General features: G+C 39.2%; 1 protein-coding gene across 3 annotated transcripts in view; it reads left to right on the forward strand.

Annotated features, from left to right (window-relative positions):
* The first annotated feature begins 1304 nt into the window (after positions 1–1304).
* The window catches only part of GNB4 (G protein subunit beta 4), a 51229-nt gene continuing 37023 nt past the window's right edge, over positions 1305–15510 (forward strand). The window contains exons 1-2 of one of the 3 annotated variants that reach the window (XM_032483883.1): positions 1305–1513; positions 14265–14336. The gene's annotated coding sequence lies outside the window, so the exon portion shown is untranslated. Of the gene's footprint in view, positions 1514–1846; positions 2084–14264; positions 14337–15510 lie in introns of those variants that run through there. The other 2 variants (XM_032483877.1, XM_032483889.1) reach the window with 2 other exon arrangements.

Here is a 15510-nt window from a genome sequence, read left to right on the forward strand (position 1 = left end):
TTGATCATTAAAACATATAAACAGTTACAGCTACAAACCACTCAGGTCCCAATCAACTTTTCTGACACCAATATGTGTAAGATTTGGCATTTCTCCTCTTTCTTCTTAGTGGAAACAAGCACCCCACAATAAGGAAAATGAAAATTTGGGAATAAAAAGAACCTATAATTTCATCATCCTGGCACCACAGCTGTTTCCTTTTTTGTCATGGTCTGGCGTTTACACAAAACGGTCGCATTTTCTCCACAGCCGCAATCAGGGTGTGCTTATCATGAAGGTACTAAAAGATTTATTCCAGGTGATAGTGGGAAGCTGCTGAAGACGAAATGGAAGGCTGCGGAGGTGTTAAAGTTCTCCTAGGATATTGTTCAAACCTTTCTCCAGCACAGAAACTCCACAAAGAACTCCTCTGCAGTTTTCGTTACCCAGGGCTGTTTCTTTAAATTGTTTGACGTCAGAGAAGGAATGCTATAGCAACAGTCTGTCAAACTGGAATTAACTCAGAAGAAAGATGGAGGTGGGGGAGAGGAAAATTGCTCCCGGGCGGTACTGACTTCAGAGGAAGCAAATTGGGTAGATGCATTCATTTTATGACATTTTAAACATAAAACACGCAGAGAAATGTAGAAAAAGTCGGTTGAGATGCGTGTGATATTTAACTCATGCAGAGATGAGCGACTTGACAGGGTTATCTGGAAGGCCTGGTTTCGTCAGTGACAATGGTAACAATTAACTTCCAAGCATTGTTTATTCAGAGGCAAGCTCTGTGCAAATGTTATCACATTTAATATTTTAGCACCTTTATGAAGCAGGTACACTATCCCTATTTCGCCTATGATGAAACCGAGGCCCCGAGACTGAACGCGGTCACACAACTAGCGACGGTCGAGCTGGCACTACAGGGCAATTTTGTATGACTCTGGGCTTCAGTTTAACTCTCTTACATTTAGAATTCCAGAATGTGAAACCTAAATGAGACCCTGAGGTCTTCTGAATCAGTCCCCTACCCTGCCCACAAGCAAACTGAGGTCTCTGCGGTGCCAGGAAAGAAACTGGCCACACCACTTCGGCGCTACTCAGAAGTGTGCTCCGGCGTCCAGACGCCGCACCAAGAAAATGAAACTGCCCGGGAATTAATGTTTTTCTTCTCCTTCTAGCAGGAAACGAGACAGAAAATAGGAAGCAGAAGCTGCGCGCCGCGCCAGCTGCCTTCGCCCCCCGCCCGGTTGGTGCACGCTCCAGGGCCCGCGCGCCCCCGCGGCGCGTCCCCGCTGGGCCCGCGCGCCTCGTGCCTCGCGCCTCGCGCCTCCAGCCACGTCCCCGCCCCGGCCCCGCGCGCGGCGGAGTTGGCTGCTGGGCGGCGCGGGCCTGGGTGTGGTCGGCGGATCTCCGCGGCGCTGGTCTCGGCGGTGCGCTGCGCTGCGCTCTGCACGCCGGCTCCGCGCGCGAGGGGCTGCCGAGCGCCCAGCGGACCCCCGCACGCCCGGTCAACGCGGGCCCGAGTTCCCTCCAGGTAGGCGGCGGCCGCGCCAGCTACGGCTCGTCGGTGCGCCCCGCGGGGGCATCCCGGGCTTCCCGTAGGGGGCGTGAGGCGCCGCGGGGCCGCCTGGGCGGAATTCGGCCGGGGAGGCGCCGCAGGGCTGGCGACGTCCCTCCTGACTTTGGGACAGGGGGCTCCGGACGGCGGACCCCCCGGGAAGGACGGGACGGGCGCGCCCTGGTGGCGCGCTGCTCTGGCGCGGGGACTCGCCGCTCCTCCACGGCTTCGGGCACTTCCTGGGCCGCTCGGACCGCTTGCTCTGCGGAGCGAGGGAGAGCGTCGTCTCGGCCTCCGGACCCCCGGTTCCTCTCCGCGCACCAAGGCCCCTCCGCGCACTGAAACGCAAGCTCGTGTTTATTCCGAGAATAGCGGTTATTCTGGGCTGCCCAGAAGGGTTATTGAGTGGAGAGCGCTGAGAGCTTATAAAAGTTCTCCACCGAGGGCTAAAAACGAGTCCAGCGGTTTTGTGTTAAATTTATTTTGGAAATGATACGATGCCCAATATTTTTGACGGGAGGAGGAAATTAAGGATTTTGGATATTTGTAAGTTCAGTGGATGGTAAAATGTTTTCCTTTTCTCTACACATTCTTTTCTGCTTCAAAACACAAATGATTGCCTTGTACTTTGATAGTTATTGTTATTCGGTAATGGAAGATAGAATTTCTAAAAGTTTAAAAACAGACTTTTGTTTATCCAAGCAGTATTTTGTTATTTTGCATCTCTCTCTCTCCCACTCTTTCCCTTTCTCTTTTAGTAAAGGGTGTGGAAGCATCTTTCTCCCTCCACAGGCAAAATAGCTCTGTCTGTGGATTAGCAGCACCCTACTGGAAAGTTTTCTTAAGACATTTGGCATTTAATTGTTGATTAGAACGCTTTATTATCGGTCCATCTTTGTATTGCAAACTGAGATTGTGACCTTTAAGTCCGGCTTCTAGAACAGAGATAGAGCACACACTGCTTATTTAAAATAATAGAGGAGTCATTTCTAGTCGGTGAGGAAAATGATGGTCTGTGTATGTAAAGTTGTGTGCTTTGAGACTCCCTGCCATTTCACACTTTTAAGACTCTTCAGTTTGGGGCTTTTGGGTTATTACTGATTCTAGGCTCTGAAGGTTTATGGTATATTTCAGTATTTGGTTAAAGATCGTTTTAAGATTTTCCATGCTACATTTTAGTTTGTGGATGAATTTGAAAGTGAAATAGAAACTTTAAAAAATCTATTTATTGAACGTTTTAATTCTTGCGTACACATTTATAAAATTATAGAATTGATTAACATGGTTTGTGATACATTTAAGTTCATCTCTTTATGAACCATAGGCATTATTTAGGAGGTTATTCTGAGTTGTTGATCCTTGTTAACCTGTAGAATCCATGCTTTTAAATTTTTTCCAGCTTTATTAAGATATAATTGACATATAACACTGTGTAAGTTTAAGGTATACAATTTGATTTGATATACATATAAATTGTAAAATGATTACCACGGTAAGATTAGTTAATACATCCATCACCTCATATAATTACCTTTGTGTGTGTTGGGGGGTGGTACGTATGTTTAAGATCTACTCTTTTAGCAACTTTCAAGTATGCAATACAGAATCGTTAACTATAGTCACCATGTTGTACATTAAATCCCCAGAATTTATTCATCTTAAAACTGGAAGTTTTTACCATTTGATCAACACATCCCCAGAATTGTTACTTTGAAATCATTGGCACTTTAGTATGTCAGCACATATTTTTACACTTTAAAAATAGACTCTGGGACATTTTGAAAATTGAGAATTGGAACTAAGTGTTGGACATTTTTCTGCCCTTACCAAATACTGGCTGAGATGGCGTGATTTCACTGATTTCTTTCAGACATGTTATTGAAGTACACAGACTGTGTTATGTTTTTACCTTGCTAATACAGGTTATTGTATGCATTTATTATAGGAACTATTTATTAAACATTTATTCTGGGCCAGAAGCAATGCTATACATTATTCTATTTATATCTCACATTAACTTGGCAAAGAAGACATCATCTGGTTCTACAGGTAAAGAGACTGTGCCTCTGAGAGGTTAAGTAACTTGCCAGTGGTTATGTAGCTATTAAGTAACTCAGCTGGAATTTAAGGCCAGACATCTCTAAAGTCTGTATTCTTCTCTCTGTGCCACACTGACATGGTACCAGGGCATGAGGAATAACCCTTAGTTACTTGTTAGCATATTTGTAAGTTTTCCAAGACATGCCAGAGATATGGGTTCATTTTTCCAACATGATCATTACTGTCCGTCTGTGTTGTTGTACAGATCCTCATGTCAGCCATTCTTCTCTCACCTGGCTATTCCTGGTTAAATGTTTAGCTCCCTCCCTCTTGCCTGGGCAGAATTTCTCCTACTGACATTAATAGGTAGTGATAGTTTAATTATCCTTCAAAAATAATAACCCCATTTTAATGTGGGTTCTCTAGAGCCATGGATATAACTAATTTGAAATGTCACAAACAGGATGGCAATCTATTTGGGAATGTGGGACCCCTCTGATATATCTCAAATTAAACCAGAAGGTATTTTGATAGGCATTTCCTTATGCAGTTAACCCACCCCTTCTGCATCTTCAATTCCAGTTTCTAGGGAATCATTTACATTATAATACATTCTGTTATGTCTCCCATCTTAAATTTTTTCTTGATCCAGTATTCTGCCCCATTTCTCTGCTCCACATTGACAAAGCATAATTTTTTGATAGAACAAAAATATGAGAGAGATAACCAGAAACTAATTAGTTACCTATAGGGGCTGGGTAGGAGCTGAATAAAAGGACTGGTGGAGGGAATGGCACTGCTCTGATTATACCTGTTTGTTTAGTTTTGAGTTTTGGAAACTTGTTAATGCTTTATATGTTCAAAATGAAATTAACAAGTCTGGGAGAAGAAAACTTCCAAAATTGAATACAAATAGCAACAGATGAATCAACTGTATTTTAATGACTAACATAAGATCTTAGGGAAAAAAATGAATCCAGGTAAGTTTTTAACACAGGACTTCGATTATATACCTTTAATCTAAAGATGAAAAGGACTGCTGAAAAGAAAAATACAAAAAACTTTGAGGTTTGTGTAGTAGGCTGTTATTTATAGTGGTAGAGTTATAGCAATTCTGAAACTATATTGTGTGTGCTGTAGGACTGAGCAAATTCATTGCTATTTTGGGAGCTAGAGTTTTCTCTGTAGGAGAAGGGAAATAAAAATACGAAACAGAAGAAGGCAATGAAGAACTCTGTGGTGTTGGATTGGAATTAGAGTTATCCATATGAACTCATGGTTAAAATACACATACACACATTCATACATACATGCATATAATTCCTAGCTCTGTCTGAGGAAAGGGCCTAGGAGCAGTGACACCCTAGTAGCAGTGAACACAACCAGTGCCCAGGTCTAAATGGCTGGTTCCAGAGCTGAGGAAGGGAAAGCATAAGATCGGCCTAGAACACAAAGTAAGGAAATACTAAAAAAAAAAAAGTATGGGACATGTCAAAAGGACATTGGAACTAGCTTGAATGGCCAAATCTGGGAAAGTCTGAGCACCAAAATGAATAGCGATAGTAACAGGTTATAACCCACTGAATAAAATCAGAATCCGCAAGTTCATAATAAATAAATAAAATAAGGAAAAGGGGAAAGCTCTTCCCAGTAGACTGCCAATAAAAATGTGAAGAAACAATAGAGTTAGAAGAGTCACCAGTTGCAACCATCATGGTGATTTTAATTCAGGCAGGTGTTACCAAAGGAGAAAGTTTGATGGGGAAAAGGATATTAATACAGTTTCTAATGATCTCTCTAGAGATAATGACCAAGGGGGAAGACAGTGACTTCACAGTGGAGAAATCTGGCAGACACAACCTCAACCAAAGTTAGCATCACCAACAGTGGAATAAATATGTCCCTCTTGATGTGCTTGAACAAGGGGCATCATTACTTTTCTGTAGTATTTCTAAAATGCATAACCAAAATCTGATCATGAGGAAACAATTGAGGGACCTCAGTTGAGGATTCTTCTACCAAGTGACTGGCTTTTACTCTTCTAGGATATTAATGCCATGAAAGACAAAGAAAGTCAAGAGGAACTGTTTCAATTTAAAGGAAGTTCAAGAGACCTGCCAATTAAATGCAGTACATAAAATCCTGGATTGGATCTTGGGTTGGAAAATCCAGTTGCTCTAAGAACATTATTGGGACATTGGCAAAATTTGAATATGTACTGAATACTAAATAATAATGTTGCATCAGCGCTAGGTTTCCTGATAATTTGATAATTGTACTGTGTAAGAAAGTGCCCTCGTTCTTAGAAGATACACAGTGAATTATGTAGGAGTAAAGGTTCAAAATATCTTCAGTTTACTCTCAAATGAATAAGCAATAGTAAATATTACATATAGAGAGTAATAGAGCGGATGTGGCAGATGTTAATGATTGGTGAATCTAGGTGAAAGGAATAAGAGTATTTACTAACTTTTTCAATTTTTAAGTTTGAAATTTCAAAAACTGGAAAGTAGAACTTCAAAAAATAATAAAGCTACTTTGAGTCCAAAAGTCTTTCAAGGATTCCATGTGGGCTGCATCTCCTCAACTCCTTGTCTCCCATCTTCTTCTGAACCTACTCCAGAGACTTATCCTTCCTGTGCCCAAGAGCCATTCTTCCCCGTCGTCCCTCACCGGGAGTGTCAGTCTTGCCAAAGTAGCTCTTTCAGCCACATTTGACACAGGTGAGAGAACTCCTTCCTTATAGAAGCATTTTTCCCCTTGGCTGCTGGGACATTGATTTTCGTCCTGCCTCACTGGCTATGGCTTCTTATTCTTCTCTAGCTCAGTAAATGGTATCACCATCCATTGTTCAGTTGTTCAGTTTGAAACTCCAAAGAGTTGTCCTTACTTCCCCTGATTGACTCTTCCAACATCTGTTCCTCCATTGGCAAGTATTATGGGCTCTGACTTAATTATTCCAAATTTGTCTGCCTCTAGTGCAACTACCCTTGTTTTAAACCATCTTGACACAGACTACTGCAGTAGTGCCTAACCGGTCTTTCAGCTTCCAGTCTCTGTCCCGTAGCAGCCAGCGTAAGCTTTAAAAGGTCTGAATCAAGTCAGATTATATCTCTTAGTCATCAGAGCTCATCCCTGTTGGGTAAAATCTGAAGTTTTTATTATGGTCAAGAGGCCTTGGTGATCACATGGTTGGGCTCCTGTCTAGTATCCTCCCTAGGATACTCCCTAGTAGTATCCTCTGCTTTGCTTACTCCCCTCCAGCCTTACTTTCCTCTCTCCTGTTGATTGAGTTTGCCAGGTTGGTTTCTGCCTCAGGACCTTTGCATTGACTGTTCCTTGTGCTTGGCATGTTCTTCCCCCATTGAAGGCATGGCTCATTCACTCCTTTCATTCAGGTCTTTACTTAGATTAATTTATTACCCTCTAATTTCCTAGTCACCCTCTAATTTCTTGCAAGTTTTTTCCCCCTGAACACTTACCTGTACTTGACATTATTACTTATTCACATGCTTTATTATCTTCTAGACGGATGTGGTATGAAGCACCATGACCGCGGGGAAACTTGTTTACTGCTGAATCCCTAGCGCCTGGAATATTCAGGCCTGTGGTTGGAACTCAGATATTTGTTTAATGAATGAATATATGTGTGAATTAATATTTGCCAACTTTCTGGCTGTACTTTATCGAATGCTCTTGCAAATGGAGGATGCTGTCTCAGAGAATCCCATAACTTGAGTGCTGTTTGAAATTTTTTGGTGACACTGCTACAGGTTTCCTGGAAGCTAACAAGTAAGTGATCAGCTTTGTGTTTTGAGACTTCATCTCTTTTTTGTCTGCTCTCTGGTGGAGTAGTAAGTGGAAGGTGAGAGGGTCAATAGGAAGAAACAAAAATGGATGAACTTTGGTCACAAACTGAGTAATTAACTTTTAAATTACAGAGATTTGAAAATTTTAATTTTAGGTAAGCCTCAAAATTAACCATAATAAGACTGGAAAGAAAACAGGCAGTAGTTAGATTTAAAGAGATATCTGGCTTATGATGAAAACTTAAACTTTTTAGCTCCACAATGTTTTGATTACTTAAAATAATTTCTGCCTGAATATACTTCTTTTTTGTAAAATATTTTTAACATTTTTCCATCTTTAGTTCAAAGGCATCTTTTCTCAACTGTAGAAATAATTCCAGCTAACCTTTGTTGACTTTTCCAGTTGTCAGTTAGCATATGCCAGGGGAAAAGCCAGTATTCAAACCCCAAGAGTTGGGTAGTAGAGGCGCCCTCTTAAAGACAGTGCTTCACTACAGCCTTCCTACTGATGTCCTATGGGTGGTACAGTTACCAGAGAATTTCCTTTGGTGCTATAGTTGTGAACAGAAAATTCTCGATAAGTTCACAGCATGTGTTCCTCAATACCATCTTCCTAGTGTGCATTGTTGGAGAGCCTTTTCTTCCAGAATTGCTGGGAACTATATCTTACTTAATCTGTTTTGAAGTAGAAATCACATTAAATGATTTCAACACTTGTACACTATTAACTTGCTAAAATAAAATTTCTCTTAATGTCCGTATTTCATATTTCAGGCAGTATACAGCTTAAATTGTTTTTCCGGTTTTGCCTTTAGCTCTCCAATTGATTTACATTTGTAATTTTTTGTTATATAAAGTTTGATAATGACTGTACTTATATATTCATTCTTACCTCTTCAAAAGATACCATGTTTTTAGAAGCTTTGCTGTCTCTTCATCATCATCTAACTTGTAATATATTTGTAGCTATAGAGAAATTGATAGAATGTGTACACTAAAGTGAAAACACAACTTTGGGAGGGACAAAGATGAGGACAGTGGTCCCTGTGCTCAAAAAGCCAGTAACCTCTGGGCTCTTACATAGGAATTTTTGGTATTTTTGTTATGATGACATTTAACAATGGCTTGACTTTTTTTTTTTCCCCTTCAATTTTTATGAGTTTGCCACCTAAACACCTTTACCCAGGAATTGTTTAACATAAGAAAATTGGGAGTTAACTGTTTGTGAAATTAAAAACCCATTAATGCAGCTTAAGCTGAATGAGGCTTTGTTGTCCAACTGGCATGTGACATAGATTATACACTGTATTTAGAATAATTAACAAGGCTTATAGTGGTTGGTTTTTATAAGGAAACAATTTGAAACATTTTTTGCTGTCTAAACTTCTATAAATTAAATTATACATTTACGTGGAAAAATAGTAGACAGCTGATTACTTAAGGAAGTTGAAATTCATCAACAAAGGATCTTCATTATGTGTTTTGCTTACTAAATGGGCCTCCAGGGAAGCCGTTGGTGGGAAATAAACCTTTTGAAAAATGTGATCTCCTTGTCATTTGGTGTAAAAAGCAAAAGCAGTTGGTATTTAAAAAATTTTAAACTTAGATGTTAGTTTTCATGCTTATATGTTAACCTTTATCTAAGGGAATTAAATTTTATCAACAAGGGGTTTCATTATGTCTATTAATTAGTATGGTGACACTAGGGAAGCTTTTAGGGGGAAAAGAAATTTAAAACCACACAAAGACTCCTCTGTGCCTGTAGATATGAAAGAGAAGGGAAGTGTTGGTATGTAAATTTCCCCCATGGTTATGTGCTAACTAATCTTTTCATGAGGGAGTATCTTTGTATGCTTTCTAGGGATGATGGTGAGACAGGTAGTGAAGGGATGGTGAAGCATCAGGAGTAATGTGTGTTTCCTTCAGGCTGCTGAGGAGGAGTACTGGTGCGTGTGGTCGTAAGTGCAGGATGAAAACATCAATAGGACAATCAGAGCAGTAGAAGAAAACTAAATGTGACTGCAGTGTAAGTAAGTGTCACTAAAAGGGAGCGCACTGTTCAAGCCACCTGGTGAGATCAGCCCCCTGTGACTGAGGGGTTTTGAGGGCGTTAGTGATTGGGGGGAAGCTGGGGATGGAGTTGAGTCCCACATAGCTAGTGTGGGTTATTAATTAGCTGTTGGTCTAAACCAAGACAGCAGTCCCATGACATTTTGGTAAAGAAAGTGTGATCCTGAGTTAGCATTGGTGGATGTTCGTTCATCTCAGACCAACATCACATAAATACACTTGCTTTTTTAATTAGTAAAACCTCCAGAGTTCTATCTTGTGCCTACGCATTGTGGCTCTATGTTAGAAAGAATGAAATCTGTATTGGGAAAAAGACACTGAGTGCTATACTGTTTCTACTTATTATTGATAACTTTTAAAGTATTTTACTTTCATTAAAAGTGGGAACACAGGGAATTATAGCTACTTTTCTATGAATATGTTAATTACACAACGCACATTTTGTGCTGTCAAGCCAGCTCAGCAAATGAGCTAGATCATGATTAGTGCCTGTTAGTTACTCATACAAATTTGTTGGATGAAATTCTAATATCCTCTGTTGTCCTATTTTCACCCTTTAGTGGTGGGATTCATTAAAAAAGTTTTTGGACATAACCGAGTCTGGTAAATTTAAGGTGTTGTTTCTGGTAAGGCAAAAGCAAATTGCATGACTTTAAAGGGTATAAGACTGTGTGACTTAGTGGTATAGAGATGAACCACACATGATCCTATCAAAAAAAATCCAAGAGGTGATAATACTTGAATAGAGTCACATGGGAAAAGACAGGTGCCAAAGTTATGATCTGTCATTTACATAATCATAATTTATTTTCCTAACGTTTGGTTCACAAAGCCTTAGAAATGCTAAAACTAGAGGCGTCTCAGCTTAGAGAAAGTAGTTTGAAGACTAAGTAAAAGGAAATACCCTGCTATTTTACATAGCTGACAGTGATTTTATAGAACTGGTTACTTTAAGAGGTAGTACAGCTAAAAATACAAGCACACTGAAAATGGTTTCAGTGAATTCCAGACAGTGGTTTCAGAATGTATTGCATTAAGTTTAAGGGAGATCCTTAGTATGTTCAGTCACATTCTCATGAAACATTTGGTTTTGGTGATATAACACTCTAAATATGTACCCTATTGTAGCACTTACATCCTAATGTAATTATTCTTACTTACCTTTCTCATGAGAAGATGAACTTTGCTGATTGGGTGGGTCAGTTCCAGTGCCTGGTGCAGGGTAGGTGTTAAATACACATTTGTTGAGTGGAAGAGTAAATCATATGATGATTTGAAGTGACAGTAATGGTGATAATCCTCATTTCTTATGTACATTAGGGCTGTGGATAAAAATAATGGGAAGTGCAGGAAGAAAACTCTTTTTCTGAAAGCTTTCCCAAAATGTTGACTGGAAAAAAGCTAAACCTATTCGTTTAAAGCATCCATTGTATCTCTATATATGTATGTGGGCACTTAAAAAGGATACACTAAATTTAAAACATGTACTCTGCATCAGGGTTTCATGTAGTTCCTGATATTACAGTAATTTTAGGTTTTGTTAGCATTGCCTCAAAGACTTCTTCCCCTTCTTTTCCCTTTTCTTGATTTAGAAGATTATTAAATTTTTTTAATTTAAAAATTAAACTTACTTAAAGAACTTTTGTTTAAACATTTGGCTTTTATAAATGGCAGATAGTCTAAAACACTGCAGATTTCACAGAGATTTAATTTATAACACACAAGTGTAAAAAATGTGTAGGAATGAGACAACAGAATGTATTTACTTTTAGTTCCATGAATTCCTATTCTCTCTTAACATTTTTTTATGCATGACATTTTACTGGGTCATGGAATTTACCATCTTGGTTTACATTTATGCAATGATGACATAGCCTGTTCAGTGACAGAACCCCAGATTATTATATGAAGTGTTCACCCCAAACGGATTTGTTTAATGATACCTGGATAAGAAGCTTGTCTTCCAGATGACTGATTTATGACTTTGTGGGGCTGAACCTCTTGTGCTTTTTGTTAAGTAAACTTAAACACAGATTAAAAAAATAAATAAATGGAAGTCAGTTTTAGCATTTCAGAATCCTGGTTCCTTTTTTAGTTAATTCCGAAGATACACGAAACACTATTTTCTTCGTGGGTGTTTTCTCATAATCTTTGCTACTTTAATAAAGATTAATGCATTTAAGCCTTAAGTTAAAAAATTTGTTTTCAAGTATCTCTCTTTTTAGGTGACATGGGTATTTCAAAATAGAAGATAACTTGGCTTGTATGTTGTTCTTTCCAGTCCTGTGTTTATTTCATTTTTATATTTCTTAAAGGGCAAAGTGAGACCAAATACAGGTAGATTATTTTGAAGGAGGTATTGACTACCAAAAAAAAAAAGGAAAAAGAAAAGAAAATGAAGATTTTGCCAGATGCATTGTTTCCCTTGAAGAACGGGAAGATAACACCTGCAATACATCAAGGAATTGTTAATGATTTCTTTGTAAAAAATATCTTGTTGTGAGTGTTGAAATAGGAAATTTATACAGAAACTTCTCTTCTTTTTAATCGCCCCCTTTCTCATTCTCAAGCTGTCCTTCAGAAAAAGATGATTTTAAAAATTTGCACGATTCTGATATAGAAAATAGTTTTGCTCTATTTTAAAACCAGTTGGAGTAGAAATGATTCCTTTCTATAATTGTATGCCATCTAATATCTTTATTTTTAAAGTATCTAGATGTTGTATTTGACCAGGAAGATAATATAAATGCCATTTAGTTTTTTTGTTTTGTTTTTTTTAGGAACTTCTTAATGCGTGAACACATATTCTTGAACTTTCCTCCAAGCAAATAGTTTTAGACAAGAGTTTAGACCTGAGGTTCTCAGATTCCAGGAGGCATCAGAATCACACGGAGTGCTTGTTAAACACAGCTTGCTGGGTTCCGCCCTGAGTTTCTGATTCTTCAGGCCTGGGAAGGGGCCAGAAGTTACACTTCTAAAAGCTTCCTAAGTGGTGCTGATGCTGCTGGTCCTCACCCTTGGAGAACCTAATGATGAGGCTATTTGGTTAAATTAGTGGTTATCAACCATGTTTCGTCCCTTACACACCTGACTGATACAACATTAATAATGCCCCAATCTAGGAGTCACAGGCTTTTGGGGTGGGGATGGGCAAGGTGCAGTTGGAGTGAGCCAGATATTGAAATCTTCAGGAGGTGGATGTAGTTTGAGAAAGCCCTTCAAAGATTGGATGTTTTTTCTCCTGTCCTCTCCCCCTTTGAATCTCCCTCTCTCCTCCCAGCTCGTTACAGAGTCCTGGTCTGTAAGTGAGGGTGCATGCGGACAGAGACTGTTCAGGTCCTCTCTCAGCAAACTTAGAGAGCCTCTAGAATCAGGGAGGAAGGCTCAGTGTTTCTCAAGGAGTTGAGAGAAATAAGTGGTTGCATTTCAGCAGAAGTGGGATGCTGAGGCCATGAACAGAATTCTTTCTGGTAATAAATTTATTTTCCCTTTGTATTTAAAGTATTAATGTATTATGCCTGTTGCTCCATCAACAGATAAAGATATCGGCCTGATGATTATATGATTATTTTAGCTTCTTCATTTATTTCCCTTGCTGGGCCAAATTAGCTCTGACTTAAAGTTCCAAGAACGTCTTGTAAATGTGCATGATTTAATCCCTGAAACAATCCCTGGGCATAGATACTAGTGTCTCTACTGCACAGAGGGAGTTGAGGGGCAGAGAAGGTAAACAATTTCTGGCATCACCCCCCAAGTGCAGTCAAACTCCAGCTCTGTTAAGTTGTGTGAACTTGGGTAAGGCTCATACCCTCCATAACATGCAGTTTTCTCATCTGTGAAAGGAAGATGGCTTAGCACTTACCTTCTGTGGTTGATCTGAGGTTGTTCAGTGAGTTGCTGTGAAGAGTTGTGACCAGTGCATGGCACATAGTAAGTGCTCAATAGACGTCATCTCTTGGTTAAATACTGAGTATCTTTTAAAGTTCATGGGTCATCCAGGAAATCCTCCTCTTACGTATTACAGGGCAAGAAGCTCCTATCCACAATTTGGAGATCCAGAATCCTTTGAAACTGCGGATTTTTTTCATGTTATCATTTTAGTGGGAAAACCTTACGTGATTTGAACTCATTTGGTGCCACAGCCTGACTTGCGCTAACAGGAAACTGCTGCCAGTCTGCTTTCTCCCCACCTAGTTGTGACTATGCCCACCTGTTGCTGCAGAAATACTACTTTTGGATCATGTTGGTGCTGCCCCAGAGTCCAGTTGGGGTGTTTTGAAATATATGATAAATACACCTTTTCAGAATCTGAAAAACCTTTTAAAATTATCATTTTAAAATCTGTGAACTCCCAAATTCTGAAACGCATCTGGCCCTTAGGGCTTAGGGCAATAGATTATGGACCTATGTGAGCATGCACTTAAATGTCTGTTTTCCTTCTTAGTCTGCAGACTCCTGGAGAGCTGGGCCTGTGTTTAATCCATGTGTAGGCCCAGTTCTTGGCACATAATAGGCATTCAGTCAGTGTTTGGTGAGAGAATGAACTATGCCAGAACATGCCAGTTAGGTGATGGGAAACAGACTTGAGAGCAGCACCTTATTTTTCCTGGAACGGAGACAAAACAGACTGCCTTCAGTTCACAAGAGGCTGAACTGTGTTACTTTTTGGGCACTTAAAAATGTTCCCTGTAATGAGAAATTTGGTAGCAAATAAAAAAAAAACATTAAAAAGCAAAACTTAATGCCAATACTGTATTGTCAGTACCTCTGACTTCCGTTTTCCTCTGTCACCCACTCGCCCCCCGCAGCTCTGGATTGTTGGCTGACTTCTTGAGAAAGAAAGCCACATGGGAGTATCTGTAATTGGAAGACTACTTGGGGTGGGTAAGCAAGTGTGTTTTTAAATTCCCTGGTGAGAATGATCATAAAAGCTTTAAATACCTCAACTAATTCATTATGAGTTTAGGGGTTTTTTTTTTAAATAAAGTATAGGAATTATGAATCATTATTGCAAAGAGAAAAGCAGAATATTAGAGAATTTAATTGTAAAATAGCAAACTTAAAATTAACTTTTCTGATGAATAGACTTCTTTTAGTAGGCAAAAGTAGTTTATGCTTTAATTTTTAAAGTACAGTTTAAAATGCTTTCATGCCTACATGAGCTTTCATGATCTGTATGAAAATTATTAGTAGCTAAGAAACACTCGTATGGCTTTGTCTCATATAGATTAAAATAGCTGTTCACTAGCACAGCAGGTATAATTGTACAGGCTACATAATGCCTTGTTTTAGTAAATTCTGTGGACATTTTAAGAAGTAGAGAGAGAAGGCTGTTTGAATTATGCAACTGTGTTTTTTTCTGTTTTATTTAGTAAATTGGCTTGAGTACAATGGCTCATTTTGATATTTGTAACTGGTACAGCTGAACTTCTAAAATGATAACTCATATGCTGCTTTCTACTCAGCTAACAATGCTTTCACTATATGATCAAGTTATTTAAAATGTGTTAAACGAATCAAATATTCATGTTGAAAAAGAACTTAGTCAAGAAGTTCTAGTAATTGAAAGAACGCTATGGTTATATCAAATTAATTTCCATTAAATTATTAGTTTAAAATGGCATTAGTCAGTAATTTCAGTTATCACTTCAGGGAGTGTGAGGAACAGCTTCAATTTGATCTTGACTAAAAATCGCTGTCGGTGAAATTCACACTGTACCCTTCTGATGATTTTTTTTTTTTTTTTTTTTTGGTAAAAACAGGTAGAAATGGCTCATATTGCATACTCCTCTTTGTCTTTCCTTCCTCCCAGGAGGGAAGAAGTTTCTTAACTAACTGGCTGAAGATAGATCCTGGAAAAACATAAATATTATAGAAATGAATTCGGGTGGGGCAGGGGAGGAGCCTACAGTGATACAGAGAAGGACTAGTCAGTGAAGTCCAAGGAAGACCCAGGAAGTGTGGGGTCATGAAAGCCATTGGAGTAAAGCCTGACCAAGAAGGGAGGATCATTAGCTTTAGCAGAGAGGTCTCATGACGTGCCCTTGCAAGGAG

Source organism: Camelus ferus, chromosome 1 (assembly GCF_009834535.1).
Source record: "Camelus ferus isolate YT-003-E chromosome 1, BCGSAC_Cfer_1.0, whole genome shotgun sequence".
Classification (NCBI taxonomy): domain Eukaryota; kingdom Metazoa; phylum Chordata; class Mammalia; order Artiodactyla; family Camelidae; genus Camelus; species Camelus ferus.